Consider the following 16,485-nt stretch of genomic DNA (forward strand, 5'->3'; position numbering starts at 1 on the left):
CAATGAAATTAGAACCACCAAAAAAGGAAGAGCTTTCTTTTTATGCAACTCACATGGCTTTCATCCAACTGGAGGGATTAATCTACTGTTTGAACATCTAGGTTAATAATATACATTACTGACATAAAGAAATGAAGAGCCGCTGTAGGATTAGACAAATCTCTCCTGGGCCCTACATTTTGGTGTAGAATCTATGATGCTATGTATGGCTGTTGTCCACACATTCTTCTGTTGCCAAAACGGGCCTTCCTCATACAATGACAGCCAAGCAGACGCTTAGCAACTTCCCCAACCATAACTGGATGCAGTGATTGTCACGAGTGATGAAATATGATTAGCAAATTACAGCTCTGATGTTTTATTTTAAGGGCACATAAAGAAAATGAATGGATTGAGCTGTTTTGCATTTTTCAGTTGAATCATTTAAAAACGAGTGGGTAATGGAGAAGGCAAGAATGATGGCTGGAAGAAAAGGCACAAATAACGTGCCACTTCACAGCCTATCAGCATAATTCATCCTCGCCTCCAGCCCTGAACTGTTGTATGGTGTTGCTGTACATGGTTAAACAGCTGCCATTTATTTCTGGCATCTTTATTTTAGTGCTGGATAATTTGGCCTGGAATTTTTTTTTTTTATTTCATATAAAAATGCAGAAAAAGAAAAACATTACATGGCGGTCTCATGATGGTTTCACATGGTGTTGTCGTTACTAGTTAGATCACCCACGGGACTTAAGCAAAGGCTCAACTTATTTTGTAGGTGTGTGGGGGATGTTTCCTGTCTCATGGCACATCTACTTTACAATAAACTGCATTGTGGCAAAGCCCAGGGCTTGGGAGATCCTTTTAGGATCTTCGCTACCTTCCAATACCTCATACAGGAAACAGCACAGCTGCCTTTTGTTTCTGTCTTCAAATCCTCGACTTTCAACTCTTCACACCTCTCCCACAGAGTTGGCAGTGAAGCAAAATTCCATAAACCCCTCATTTCTCATTGATACCATTATAAAATTAGAGGCGCATTCCTTTGGAAATAAATTTGGCACTGAATCATGATTGCTGAAGCACAGTTAGGAATATCGTATGTTTGTAATTTGAGGACTCGAAAGGCTAACGCAGGAAGACTTCTGTGAGTTCAAGGTCAGCCTGAGATACAGCGAGAGACCTTGTCTCCAAAAATCAATGAGAGGCAGGACTGTCAGAGGAAGGGAAGAAGAAAGGGAAGGAGGTTGGGAGGAATGGAGGAAAGGAGGGAGAGAGGAAAGGAGGGGGGTTTAAGCACATCTTTCAAACAGTAAAGATACAATACTCAAAACGACGATACAAGAAGAGAGACTTAGGCATGAGCTCAAGCTCACCAGATAGCAAACCCAAGATCTGGGTTTTTTGTCATCTGTCCTTAAAGAAGTAAAGAATGTTAAAGTGGGTTAAGAGGTATTACTTTATGGCGCACACAGATTAAAGGTGATTGTGATTATGACACAGGTTCTACATTCGTATCGCTCAAGTTGAAAGCATGACTAAGATTGAATTACTGTACGGAAGCTACACCAACAGGTCAGGTAGCCGCATCGATCGAGACGGCTTCTCCTCTCTGACTGTTTTTAAATGCAAGTCTTACATCATTCAGACTCGTTAGCGATCTCTGACCTGTGGCTCAGTGAACAAATATCTCCTTGCAAGCGTGAGGACTGCGTTTGGATGGCCAGAACCCATGTGAAGTGGGGCACAGTGGTGCACAGCTATGATCCCAGCCCTCCTGAAGGGAGGCGGAAGGGGGAGACAGGAGAACCTTCTGGAGCTTGGGAGCAGCTAACCTGGTGTACTCAAAAGTGAACATCTAGAAACCTTGCCTCAAAGGTAGAAGGCAAAGACCGATACGTAAGGTTCTCTTTCGACCTCCATGCGAATAATGTGCCGCATCTGTACTCACACACAGACACAACAAGCACATAACACACATATACAAATACAAACATAGTCTCACACACACACACACACACGCATATACATATACACATACACACACATCACATATGTGTAAAGATATTAAAAGTTAAATTAAAACCCTTATTGCTGGTGGTGCACACCTAAAATCCTAGCACTTGGGAGACAGAGGCAGGAAGATCAGAAATTTGAGGCCAGCCTGCGCTCTATGAGACCAATGTTTCAAAAGACAAAACAGAATTCTTACTGACTTTTCAAATTATACATATAAAACAATCATACATATAAAACAAATTAAACACTTCAGAAAAAACATAACATAAATAATGAAAGTTATGTGTAACTACCAAATCCATTGTTTCTGAGTTCTGATTGAAACCATGTCCAGTTATGTTAACTATCCCCCCGCTCTGCCTGAATTGGGATAGCTGAGGTCGATCATGCTGGGACTATTTTTTAATTGCCTGCCTTTACTTTCAAATGGTTTCTGGACACAAAACAGATTATGTGGGCCTTTGACCTATAACATACCTCCAAAAGAAAGGCCATTATCAGCCACTGTGGGTTTAAGTATTCTCTATTTCTTTTCCCATAATTTGCTTTAACTTATCCTCTTATAAACTGAATTTTCTGTTTTGTTTTGCTTTTGTTTTTCGAAACAGGGTTTCTCTGTGTAGTGTTGGCTGTCCTGGATTCGCTTTGTAAACCAGGCTGGCCTCGAACTCACAGCAATCTGCCTGCCTCTGCCTCCTGAATGCTGGGATTACAGGCATGCACCACTGCGCCAGTTCAGCTGAATTTGTAAACACAAGATTTCTGATGTGTTCATCTTTTGGTTTGAAACTAGGCAATGAAATTTCACTTTCACTTCTTTTGCATTTCCAAGAAGATGTGCTGGGGAGTAGATGGTGACTAGCAACTTTTTAAAAGTCCCAGGCAAAAGGCCATTTTATCTGAGTTCCCTCTGTGAATCAGAGAAGCAGATACTGCCTGAACAACTGGAGTGCCGCAAAAAAAAAATCGTTGGATCTCAAGATCACTTACTTGGATAACAAATGAATTGCTTAAAAAGACATTTCTTTATTACAATAAAAATAAATACTTAAAATAAGATTTTACAATGCTTAAGATATAGGGTTGTAAAAGAAAAATAAGGCACATATGCAGTCCCATTAGAAGATGCCCTGCATGAGCTTAAAAGTTATCTCATTTACTTCCCATTTCTGTAACGCTTTAGATCATAAAAGCTATGGAGACATAGTGGGGAGGACTCACGAGATTATCCCTCTGCTCCCACATCCAACACTTTTCTCCCTTGCAATCCAAGCCATGTCCCCAACTCACTTTGCAACAAGCTCAACCAGGTCCTCTAGCGCTCAGAAGGTTGAGGAGGAACGCCAACACGCTGGGTCCTTACGAGACTTCACATGCACGCTGGGGGAGCAGCCATGCCACCTGGTCCCTGCACTGTAGCCTGAACAACTGCAGCTGCCATGTCATAAACAGCAGAGGAAGCCCAAGAGTCTGGCGGAGTCTGGACTCTGATGACTACACACTGCCAAACCAGTATTAACGGCTGCCTCTCTCCAGACTGCTCCTTGCTTGTTTAAGCTACCATGAGTTAGATTTCATGTTTCTTAGGGCCAAATGTATTGCAAACCAACACAACACCTTAGCAGAGCCTGGTTTCTCCAAGACCCTAGCACCTACACCGGAGAAGAGGCAGCCAGAGGCCAGAAACCCCTTCACTCCGTCGACTCCTAGACAGAAGTAAAGATTCTCTGCAAAGCAGATTCCACAACATACAGAAGCACATGACACAGGAGCTAAAGTTGAGAATCAAGAAGAACATCTCTGAGATAAGCCTATCTTATCTTCAAATGATGATTTGCATCTTTCTGGAAAGTGATAAGGTTTCTGTACTGCAGTAAAATAAGCGACAGTCCCTCTTCGACCACCAACCCCCTACTCTATCCCTCCTGGACCACCAGCCTCCCTGCTCTGGTCCCTCCTGGATTGTCAGCCTCCCTACCCTATCGTTGAGTTGGGCCCCACCATTTCAAAGAAAACAATCTTAGAACATCAGGCAAAGCTACAATTCAGACAGGAATGCCAAACATAATCCAGATGTAATTTTGTCACTATTAACCCCGTTCTGGGGTGACCTGTTTTCAAATGCAAGCTCTGTTGTGGGGCTGCCTGCTTGCCGGACCCAGCTGGGCTCCCACTAACCCTTTGTAACCACTCCCCAACCTCTGTGCTTTTGTTTTCTAGTCTGTAGAATATGGAGAGACAGAGAATCCCTGAATAGAATAATTGCAGAGAGTAACTCAAGTGTGGATCATTTACAGTAATGAATGGCTTGTGTTTAAAACAAACAGAGCAGGGAATGCCAAGAGCTCAATAAATATTATACCTTATTATAGGTGTTTAAAAGCCAACCCCACCTTACACATAAATATTCATATAGTGTGTAAGTATCAGCATTTGTGTAAAAATGTATGTATAAACATCATTTTTATTTGTATTCTCAGGTAAAATATGGAATGATGTTTCAATTTTATCACCCCAAATGCAGAGACAGACAAGCCCCCAGTGAATAAATTACCTTTTTGTCTTTTCCGTCTACTTAAAAACGTTGGGGAAAAGGGAGACCTGAAGAGATGGCTCAGTAATTAAGAGCACTGACTGTTCTTCCAGAGGACCTGGGTTTGAGGCCCAGCACTCCCTTGCTCACGCACAACCATCATAACTCCAGTTCCAGGGGATCTGGTGTCCTCTCCTGGCCTCTGCAGGTACTAGGCATGCCCATGTTTGCACATACACGCATTCAGGCAAATACATTCATACACATAAAAATACATCTTTTAAATACATTATTTATGCCTGTAATCCCAGCACTCAAGGAGGTAGAGGTAGGCACATCTCTGTGAGTTCAAAGTCAGCCTGGTCTACAAATCAAGTCCAGGACAACTACAGCTACACAGAGAAACTCTGTCTTGAAAACAATACAAAAAAAAAAAAGAAAGAAAGAAAGAAAGAAAGAAAAGATTATTACATTTTCTTTACTGTGTATGTGTTTGTGCACACGTGTGCCACAGCTCACAGGTGGCAATCAGACAGCAACTTTCAAGGGCAGTTCTCTCCTTCCAACATGTTTGTCCTGGGGGTGGATCTCAGACCATCAAGAGCTCGGAGGGCGGCGGCAGGGTCCCTTAACCTGCTGAGCCATCTTGCCTGCCCCTGCCTCTGCTTACAAAAATAAACAAGTGAAAATTTCTATGTCAGGGCTCATTTGTGTAATGAAACCCTAAAAAGGCTCTCCCCTCTCTTCTTTTCTTTCTGCTTGTTTATTTTTAGATGAAATCTCACTCTGTGGTCCATGCTGGCTTTGAACTAACAACCCTCTGACTTAGCCTGTCATGTGCCACCAAACTGAGCCTCACTTGATGTTATTTTCATGAAAACCTGAGAGAATACAGACACTTCCTTGGAAACCTTTTCAGATTCGCCCTCTTTGAGTATCAGTTGCTAATTGCACATACACGATCAATCAGCAAACAAGCCTGGGGTCTTGTTTGGTTAGTCCTTTTCCTGCTTGCAGAATTTACTGTACTTCCTGTATAGTTTCTATCTTAACTGTCCCCAAAGGCTCAGTCCCCAGTGTGTGGCATTCTTTCGGAGTTGTGGAACCTTCCAGAAACAGAGCCTACTGGGGAGTTCTGGTCTGTCAGAATCCTCACAGGGAACTGTGGGATTCGGGTCTCTCCCTACACCTTTCCTTTTGGTACCTGGCCATGAGTGGAATGGACCTTGTAGACCCATGATTTCTGCTGTGATGTGCTGGTTCTCCATCACCTTCCAAAGCAACAAAGGCCACCCAAAACAACGAAAACCTGCAAAACTGCAAGGCAAAATAAATATTTTTTTTTATACTTAGACTATGTCAAATATTTTGTTTCAGCAATAAGAAGCTATTTAACAAATGGCCTCTGTTCTCAGTCTTCAACTTTTCTTAGTTCTATTGTTTAAATTTGTGATTCCCTTTAGTAACTCTCAGCTGTTCAGTCTTCTAAATATTTTACACACTGTTGCTCATCTAAAATAACTTCCATCGGCCAAGAAGGGTTGTCCTTAAGCTAACTAATTTTTTTTTTCTTCGCATTTCCCCATACTGAAAGGACTGGTCATTCCCCATCCATTGTAGCTTGTTCCGACCAGCCAACACCCTCCATCTCCTCTCTAACCTGAGCGTTCTTCAGGCTTCCTTTCTTTCGGGGTTTCAGTCTTCCCAAAGCCTGCTCTGTCTGCCAAGCGCCTTCTCCCACCCTTGCGCTTAGAATCCCGGATGCCTCTGCAGCTCCGACACTGCCTTCCGAATTGCCTTCCTTCGCTGCTGCAGCTGCCGTTACTCCTTAGCCATGGTCAGTCAGAGCCGGGGGGAGAGACCTGTCCCCTCTGTACCCTGTCTCCCAGGTTAGAAAGTCGTCACTGCCACATTTCAGTTGTCAGCACCACGATGCACGGATCAGATAGTCCCTTTTATTCTTTCATCTTGGCAGCACCTAAGAATTAGTGTCTAATGACACAGAGGCAAAAAGTTAATGGAAATTTAATTGGGGGGAGAAAAACAACAATAATAAAAACCTAGTATCCCAACAGGAATTAAACCCAGTGGCCATAACAGGAGGCAAATATTCCATCCTCCGGGCTTTGGAGAGGAGTGGAGTGTACTTGGCTACAGAGAGGCATCATGTCCGTAATACAGGTGATTCCTGTATTTTCCCAGTATTACTTTGGTCAACAAAATGAAGAAAGGAAGTGAATTCCAATTTAAATGTCAGAGCTACCTACTGTAAGAATTCTGAACAGAGGGCCTTAATGAAAATAGGATTTAATTTCCTGTAAATGTTTGAGTTCTTTAACCCTAATATATAGAAGTGATGAATATTTATACCAAAGAATTGCATCTTCCTCACAGAATAGTGTTTAGTCAGCCACAAACAAAGGAATTGCGGGAGAATTTTTTTTTTTAAGGATTTTTATGGATTTTTCTGGAGGAAATAACATCTGGATAATTTTGTGCCTTCTTTCATATTTTTCTCCAAAAGGTTAAGGTGTACCAAAAATGCTGCAAGCATATTCTTAAATAATATCTTTACTTATTCTTTTAAAATTTCATGCATGTATAAAGTGTATTCTAATCTGATCCACCCTCAACTCAAGTACAGTGTTTCGAAGGCTCCGCATTCTGGCTGCCTGCAGGGATTTAAGCTATTGGGCTATTGTGATGCGTTTTTAGTTTTTAAATGAATTAAGCTTATCCAATATTTTATATCCAGATTAACCTAGTTTTCATCCAATCTCTGGTACTTAAGGGAAGTAGGGCTCCCTGAATAAAGTAGGAACATTTCAACACAGTGAGGTTGAAATGAGGAGAAACCTCAGCCTCTAACCTCATTTGCTTTCTTCATTTGTATCTTTTTTTTTTTTTTTCCAGACAGGGTCTCGTTATGTAGCCCTTACTAGAACGTAACTTGCTGTGTAAACCAAACTGGCTTTGAACTCGCAGAGATGTTAACATCCTCAAAAGCACTGGGCCTAAAGCCCTGTGTGCTTTCCGCATTCAAGGCGTCTTGCTCTTTCCTTATGCCTTGTGACGTGGCTGTGTGCAACACAACCTGAGGCTCCAACTAAACCAACTGTTGAATCACTGAAAATTCAGCAAAACGTTCTCAGGAAGAAACAGTGCACTGCAGGATGCCAGAAATATTAAAACCCAAGCAAACACTACAGAAGTGGCAAGCTTCCACTGAACGTTTAGAAGGGAAAAGAAAAGAGAAGAAAAACCTGAAGATTTTATTTTCAAATATCAACATATATTTAATACTAGGATTCACAAGGTAGAGATAGATCCCTGTGAATTCAAGGCCAGTGTGGGCTACGCAGGGACTATGAGAGACCCTATCTCAGAAGAAGAAGAACTAATCACAACAACAGCAATAAAAAGAATAAATGCAAATCAGAATGTCAACAGATGTTTTTTAAAGCCCTTAATAATAATAATAATAATAATAATAATAATAATAATAATAAACTCTGTCTACTTTTATTTTATGTGTATGGGAGTTTACCTGTAGGTTTGTCTGCATACCACATGCATGCAGTACCTGTGGGGGCCAGAAGAGGGCAATGAGTCCCTGAAACTGGAGTTACAGATGGGTGTGAGTGGCCATGTGGGTACTAGGAACTCAACCCTGGTCTCAAGAGCAGCAAGTGCTACTGAGCTGTCTCTCCTACCCCTCAAAATTATTTTTAAAGGGCCTTAATCCACAGCCATTAATAAACATCCTTGCAATAAATATCTGGGACTCTGGTTGGTGGTGGTAGAAAAACCACAGTTGTGGAGAAACTGAAAGAAAAGCATATGGAACCCATAAGCAAAAATCCACAATATCCCTGTGTTCGGGTCATTTAGATAGCTGACCTGAGACTGACAAAACTTTTGCAAGCTTCATGATAGGTATTTATAAGCCTCTGTTATTGAGAGAATAAAAATGCCTTTATGAGTTGTTAATCAATAAAAGATAGGTTTCAAATGCTTTAACTTCATCCTCAATTAGTTATGTTGAAAGCTATGTTAAAAATGAACTAATGAAGATGGAAGATCAGGTGTCTTAAGCTTGGGTGGTGAGACAGGCCCGGTCCTTACTTGCCTCTGATCCTAATTCATTCCCACCAGCAGTCCGTGTCAAATATCTGTACTTTTTAGTCTAATTAAATGTCACTCACACCATGGAATTTTGTCTAGTTCTGCTTTCTCCTTTCCTATGCAGAGGGAACACTTTACTTGCATCCGTCCGGTAGAGACTACAGTGTTGTAGCGTAAGCATCACAAGCCTGACATTGATATGTCCTACTTCTTCCTTGAGAAAGAAGGTCTTAAGGATATGTGTCATTCTCTATACATGTGTCCTTCCCAAAGCACTAAGCATTAAGCCTTGCCCTTAGTAACAATCAATGAACATGAGTTGAATTACTTAATTAAGGTTTCTGTCCACTCAATATAAAATGTCTGCTTGAAGACAAAGGCCAGGCAATGAGAAGGCTCACTGGGTAATCGATACTTCAATTTTTATGCGTCCAATCAATGTTGTATGTTACAGTAAATAAGGTGCCATAGTATTTATCTGCACACACTGTGAAATGTCTCTTCTGTTTGCCCTCCCCACCAGAAGTTGGTGACTTTGGAAAAGTCATTGCCCCCTTTCAGGGGCAATAAATAAGGCAATACCAGCCAGTCTCTCATACATGGCACTCTTGCAGCAAAGGTGGTAGAAAAGATAAGACACAAACTAACAAAAATCTTAGCATGTGAGGACATGTATCTGTTAATGAGCTTGGTTTCACAATGCACAGTTCATGCAAATATCAAAACATTTGTTGATATGTACCATAGATGCAAACAGTTGTGAGGTGTATGAACCCATATGGAGCTCAAATCAACCCTCACATAAGCACTGCCAAGAAGCTGCTCTCTTACCTAGGCTGAGAAAATAAGAGAAGGTTTTACTACCAGGCCCAAGGCAGAGGTGTCCTGGCAGGCAGGATTGCTCACGAGGGCCACATTGGCTCTCCGTGTGTCGTCTAGCTAGAAGGAATACTTTAGCTTCTCCCTTCCTCTACAGTTATTCTTATTGGCCAAACCTAGCCATAGAGCATTTTGTGATGTTGTCTGGAAGTATTGTCTCTGAGGTTGATGCTGGGCAGGAGACAAGAGCAGGTGCTGCTACTTAACTTCAAGGCTATTCCTGGGATACCCAGGTACCCCCACAAGATGTACCATAGAAGAAGTAAGTTACACTTATCCTGAGAGAAAGATCACCTTGAGTCACGGTGACCTCATCTTCCCCCAAACATTTTACTGCACTCTCAGTTTCCTCTGGAAGGAAACTCCAGTGTATCTGAATTACCGACATCACTACCTTGTGCTCTGGGAACATTAAGTAAAACAAGACTCATTTGAATACATGCATAGCAGCACGGAAAGTGCAGATGTGATGACAGAGACAGCTACCATGGCAACTGGGCAAGTAGCACACACAGAGCGGATACACTGAATGAAGGATAGTCCCTGTCTAAGGCAGGGCACAGTGGAGGGGCTTCAGATTTTGTCATGCTACTCAGAGAAAGAGAGAGAAAAAAAAAGGCACAATTCAAAGCTCATTAATTCAGCCGGGCATGGTGGCACATACCTTTAGTTCCAGCACTGAGAGGCAGAGACAGGCAAAGAAGTTCTGAGTTCAAGTACAGCCTGTTCTACAGAGCAAGATCCAGAAAAGCCAGGGGGACACAGAGAAACTTTGCCTCAAAACCAAACCAAACCAAGCAACCAAACAAACAAACAAACAAAAAAACAACCACAAAAGAAAAAGTTATGAACTAAGCTGGGGATGAAGACTTGGGGTTGCATTTTAACATTCACTGGACCCTGAATATGATCCCTAGCATTGTGAAATAAATAAACAAAATTTTGAGCTATTTCTAGAATTTTCCATGACTGGGCCAAGAATGATGGGGAAGGACGGGATCTCGTTTTCTGTATCGGAGCTATCCCGTTAATAGGATGGGGCATGATGTCTGCCCCATTCCTCTCACCACAGAGACAGGAGTAAGTCCAGTTAGTGATAGCACATCACGTGCTACTAAGCGGTTTAGAATCCAAGAAGACAGCCAAAAACTCCTTGTGGATCTGTTCATCTCAAAGATGACCAAACTTTATATTGCTGGGACACACACAACAGGGTGAATTTCGCTTTAAACAACAACAAGAAAATCCAAACGGCACACTTACTTAATCTAATGGATCAGGAGAAAAAAAAAAAAAAAATTCCCAACCTGCATCTGAGTTTAAAATGCTTCATCCAAGCTGTTTCAGTTTCCTGATCTCAACAGGGTAATATCCAAGATACACAAGAAGCACCAAGCGAGCCAGGAAAATCACGTGCCTGCTCCTACAGTCTGCAAGCTGCCATTAGCAACAAGCTTTACTGCTAGGGCTCTCTCCAACGTCCTCCCCAACCCCCCATCCCCGTGGCTACTTTCCACAGCACTGCCTCCTCTAACACGCCAGGTCAGTGCTGAGAAAGAACTCCAACCACAAAGGACCGAAAAGCAAATATTTTTGCCCAAAGCTAATATAACAAATTACACGCAAGATCTAAACTGCAAGAACCTTTTAAATGGTGCAAGTCTGCACAAACATACGGCATCCCATTTGCCAAGACTTAAAAATTAAATTAAATCTCAGTGGAAGACCCCCTTGGGGGTTTATAGAGCCAGGGTTCTGGCCTCAGCGGGGTGGTAAGCTCCCCTAGTCATTGGGTTTCTGTCACCAGTCTAGGCCACGCACACATAAGGACTTGAGAGTGTCCTGAGCTTACACAGCTCCATGCAAGACAGGCTTCTGGGCAGTCAGAGGCTCACCTTTAATGGCTTCCAGTGAGTGCTCAGTTGTACTCTGTGTCTGCGATGGTTCATTTTGAGTGTCAACTTGACCGAATTGAAATCACTGAGGAGGTTGACCTCTGGCCATGTCAGTGAGGACATCTCCAGAAAGATTTAACCGAGGAGGCAAGATCCATCCTAAACTGGGTAGCACCACCCCACAGACTGGAGTCCCAAGGCAAGGAAAAGGAGAGAGGAGGAAGCCGGCCAAGCTCCAACATTTATGTCTACTTCCTAATCCAGCCAGATGTGAGGAATCTTGGCTCCAGGCTTCTCCTACCATGGAGACACCTGCCACCATGCTTTCCTGCCCTGGGATACTAGACCTTCTCAATTTGTGAGCCAGAAGCAACCCTTTCTGCCCTGGGTGGATTCTGCTCAAGAACTTGGTCACCATGACCAACCAGGAAAGTAGCTAACACGGCTTTGCTGTGCCATGTGCGTGACTATCCAGTCTGCCGATGGCAACAGGGAGGGCGCATAGAGCTGAAGCCAAGTTCTGTTTCTGCCAGGAGCAAGATCGCCTGCTGCTGGAATAGTCACACATGGGTGCTCCCTGCCTCCTCGGTCAGCAGGTTCGTAAGTTCAGAAAGGGTGCATTACAAAAGTCCCACGAGGGGCCTGATGCCTAACAGGGAACACAACAGCTCTCAGAGTTGACGCTACCCTGTGGAACGTGAGATGAGGGAAACATCTGGACACAGCTGCTTTGGAGGGAGTCACCACCTTGATGAGCGTTTGCGGTTAGACACTGGAAACCAGCAGACCTATTGGATTGCGGCTGCCTTTGCCGGCGGCTATATTGCCGAGCATTCAACCCAATTCTCTATTTCCTGCTTCTTCGATCCTGGCTGAATCCCCGAGCAGCAGTGTGGATGAAACTGAAGAAGCCCATTTAGAGAAAATAAGTGCAGGAGGGAAACCAGCCATGTAACTTTGGAGCCAAGCAGCCGCATCTGGCTTTGTTTTGCTCCCACACTCAGTTGGACACCAGGCAGCAGCGGAGGTCACATTTTGAGAACTTGGAGAAATATATGTATTTTTTTTTTAAAAGTCAGTGTGTGCCATCGGTTCTGCATCGGTTTCTCTTCTGACTTTTCTTATGCTTTGATTTCCAGCAGAATCTCGAATACATCTTCTTAGCCTTGCCCATCGGCAGGGAGATGTCTTACTGCCAATGACTGATTGCTCACTCTCACAGATGGTATGTCTCCAAACGTCCCCTTGAAAAATCAGGCTAGTAGATGGGCCTCCAGTGCCTGCAAAAAGCAGCAGGTCGCTGGCCACCAAATCCAAATTCAAGTACAGCAGATGAGACAATCCCACGCAGGCATGCTGGCCAGCTATAAGCAGGCATTCACACAACATTCAGACCTACCAACCAACGATTTGGGGAAAAAAAAAAAAGTCATTGTTTCTGAAGAGAGGATGATAAAGAGGGAAATGAAGAGACAAAGGAAGAATGAAGTATGTCCAGCTCCCAGACACCAGCCATTAACAGAAAGTTAATACTCAGTATGGTCCCCTAACATGAGTCACTCTATTCTTTTCTGTGCTTTGATGATTTTCTACAATAAATTAAGGTCCTCTAATAATCAAAAAGAAGTATCCTCATTTGCTAAATGTACTTGCTTCTTGAGTTCTGGTCATTGAATGTTTTGACAATGGGGTTGGAGAGGAAAAATTAGGTTTGTACGTATGTATGTGTGCATGTATGTATTTATCTGTATAATTGATTCCTGGGTTTCAGAAAACAAGGATTGAGATTTCAGAGAGTGACAGGTTTATCTAACTCCATTTGGTTCCTGAGTTCTGAAGGAAACATTTGGATAATGAAAGGCAAAGCAAACAGGGAATGGAACTAAAACCCCTCTCACTTATCTTTATTTATGTGTATGCGTGTTTGTCTGTAGGCACACCACATATATGTATGGGTGACTGAAGAGGCCAGAAGAGGGAGTCAGAATCTTAGAATGAACTCATAGGTGGTCGTGAACCACCCATACATGGGTGCTGGAAACAAAACTTGGGTCCTCTGCATGAACAACAAGTATAATTAGCCACTGAGCCCCTTATATTGATTTTTATAGACTATCTTATTTTTCTACTTCCTATATATAAGCACCAACATATAGTGTGATAGGAAAATGTTCGAGTTCTATCAGTGATGAAGTTTGATGACCTATATGTATAACAAAATTTTATGTTTGTTTTATTTGCTTCTTTCTTTTCTTTCCTTTTTGTTGTTTGGTTTGAGTTTTTGTTTGTTTGTTCTGTTGGTTGGTTGGGTTTTGTTTCGTTTTTTTTGTTTGTTTGTTTGTTGTTTGTTTGTTTGTTTTGGTTTTTTGTTTGTTTGTTTGTTTTGCATGGGCATTTAACCAATGCCAGAGTCTCAATCTGGCTAGATAAGCACTCTACTGTTAAGTGCCTCCCTAGACCTTTATCGATTTTGAGTGGTCTCCCTAGTGGCCCAAGATGGCCTTGAACTTGCTGTGTCGCTAAGGTGGCCTTAAGTACCTGGTCTCCCTGTCTTCATGTCCTAATCACTGGGATCTCGGATATTGCCTCAGAGGCTAGGGGAACTCCTGGAACTAAAGTTGCAGGCAGTAGTGAGCCATCCAGTGTAATTTCTAGGAATTGAACTTGAATCCTCTGCAAGAACAGTGCTCACAGCCACTAAGCCATCTCTAGCCCCTGAGATCCATTTTTAATGTTAATCTGTGTTCCTAAATATTGTATCAGTGAAGTAAAGAACTAAGAGACACAGGCAAAAACATGAAATGAACAATGAAGCATGACTTTTTGGCATCAACCATGAAGGCTTCACTATGCTTTGGGCAAACTAAGTTAGAGAAAGTCTTGGCCAAATGCCTATGCCCTATGTCCTATGCCCTATGCCAAGAAGCTAAAAATTTGTCAAGAAACTAAGGAACTGACCATTTTATATAAGTACTGAAGAAGAGCTGTCATAGCTGTCAAATGAACACAAGAAAATATGTAACCAGAGGACTAGAATTGTTTTCAATATAAAAGTAAAAGGTAAGACAGACCTTATGGGGATTTTTTTCCCTCTTTTTTAAAACCTTCCATATATATCTGAACATGTATCCTGCCATCACTCGTTTCATATTCTCTGGGATATTTCACAGATGTGAGTTAGGTTTGGAAGCACAGCTCAGAAACCCATTGTTCAGCTTAGGAAGCACCTCACACCCTCCCGCAGCATTACATTCATCCATGCTTGGGGCCTCCAGTCAGCGCTGCCAACATCTGCCCCAGTGGATGGCCACATTAGTCAGCACACAGCAAGCCCAACGCAGTCTATGTAAAAGGAGAATGTCATCAAGGCCAAGACTATCGAGGAGCAAAAGAACTCAGCTAGCCTCAAAGGACAAGTAAAACCTGACCAATGGCCCCATGTCACCATGGGTTAACTGCCCTTACTGTGCTTAAAAGTAATGCAATTGACACATAAGAAAATATTAGCTTACTTCTGACTAACAGGGCTCAGCACTCCATACTCTTTGCCATGATTCCAAGGCATCATACTTTGTAAGTAAGTGAAGGATGAGAAAGAGGAGGGTGAGGTGTGTGGGAAGAGGGGCAAAGCTGATCACTGGCAAGAGTCCTAAGAACCCTCACTTGAAATAACAGCAGTCCCTATGTGTGGTACCAAATGTTGTTCTTCACAGCAAACCTGTCCTAGTCAGTGTTCTATTGTTGTGAAGAGACTCCATGACCACTGCAACTCTTACAAAGGAAAGCATTTAACTGGGGCTGGTTTACAGTTTCAAAGGTTTAATCCACTGTCGTCATGGCAGGGAGCATGGTGGCATGTACGCAGACCTGGTGCTGGAGAAGTAGCTGAGAGTTCTACATCTGGATCTGCAAACAGCAGGAAGAGAGAGAGCCTCTGTGCCTGGCTTGAGCTTCTGAAACCTCAAAGCCCACCCCAGTGACATACTTCCTCCAACAAGGCCACACCTGCTAATAGTGTTACTGCCTGGTGACCAAGAATTTAAATCTATGAGCCTATGTGGGGCCATTCTTATTCAAACCACCACACAAGCCCCATCAGAAAGGTGCTGTCATTCCCATCATATAAATGAGGGGAAAAAAATCAAGGGGAAAATATGTGATCATTTTCCAAGATCTCTCAAACAGAAAATAATGGAGCTGATTTTCCAAACTCAGTATCATCCCTGCTCTTTCAACCTATGTAAAAATCCATCCAAATTTTAACCAATGGGGATTTGGACAGAAAGCATTAAGAATTCAAACAAACATAAGGGCTGGTTTTGTTCTATGGTTTGTTCTGCATAAGTTATTTTATCAATGCCATTTCTCATGCTGCTGTTTACTATTTCCTTAATGGAGAGATGCTATCAGAGCAAACGCCTAATGTTCTTCTTTCTTATAACTTCAGGACACAAAAATCTCCTCAGGACATCATCAGCATAAGGCCAATTCTGTGTCCACACAGGATCCACTAGTCCAGAAAGCTCTCTTCGCATCTCCCATCTTCCCCAATTCTTTAGACCTTGTGTTGAGCTGTGCAAGCACCACTGTTGTCAGCAACCATACTTCCCCTTCACAGCTTTTCTTACCCACTCCACATTCTGAGCACTTGAATCCCAAAACACAACTTTTTTTAAAAAAAGGAAAATGTTCACTGTCAGTTCAATCAGGTTTAGAATCAACTAGGACACGCAGCTCTGGGTGTGAGTGAAGGCCTTTCTGAGAAAGTTAATTGAGGAGGGAAGAACTGGGAGCATCATTTATGGGCTGGAGTCCCACAGTGAATATAAAAGAGGAAGAGAAGAAGGCTAAGGAGCAGCGGGATTCATCTGTCTCTGCTTCCTGACTGTGGCCATAATGGCACCACCTCATGCTTCCTACCACCATGCCTTCCCTTCAACAGTGGGCTGTACCCTCATCAACCATGAACCCCAATAAACCCTTCTTCCTTACATTGCTTGTGTTGGGTAAGTCATCACAGCAGTGAGGAAAGGTATTAACAAAGAAGACCCA

At 42.7% G+C, this 16,485-nt stretch overlaps 1 long non-coding RNA gene across 2 annotated transcripts in view; it reads left to right on the forward strand.

Moving 5' to 3' along the window:
* LOC132649191 (uncharacterized) overlaps nucleotides 1–15,708 on the forward strand; it is a 57,282-nt gene extending 41,574 nt beyond the window's left edge. The window contains exon 6 of one of the 2 annotated variants that reach the window (XR_009587634.1): nucleotides 15,276–15,708. This is a non-coding gene — a long non-coding RNA (uncharacterized LOC132649191). Of the gene's footprint in view, nucleotides 1–1,485; nucleotides 9,645–15,275 lie in introns of those variants that run through there. The other variant, XR_009587633.1, reaches the window with a different exon arrangement.
* Nucleotides 15,709–16,485: the final 777 nt, after the last annotated feature.

Source organism: Meriones unguiculatus, chromosome 19 (genome assembly GCF_030254825.1).
Source record: "Meriones unguiculatus strain TT.TT164.6M chromosome 19, Bangor_MerUng_6.1, whole genome shotgun sequence".
Lineage (NCBI taxonomy): Eukaryota > Metazoa > Chordata > Mammalia > Rodentia > Muridae > Meriones > Meriones unguiculatus.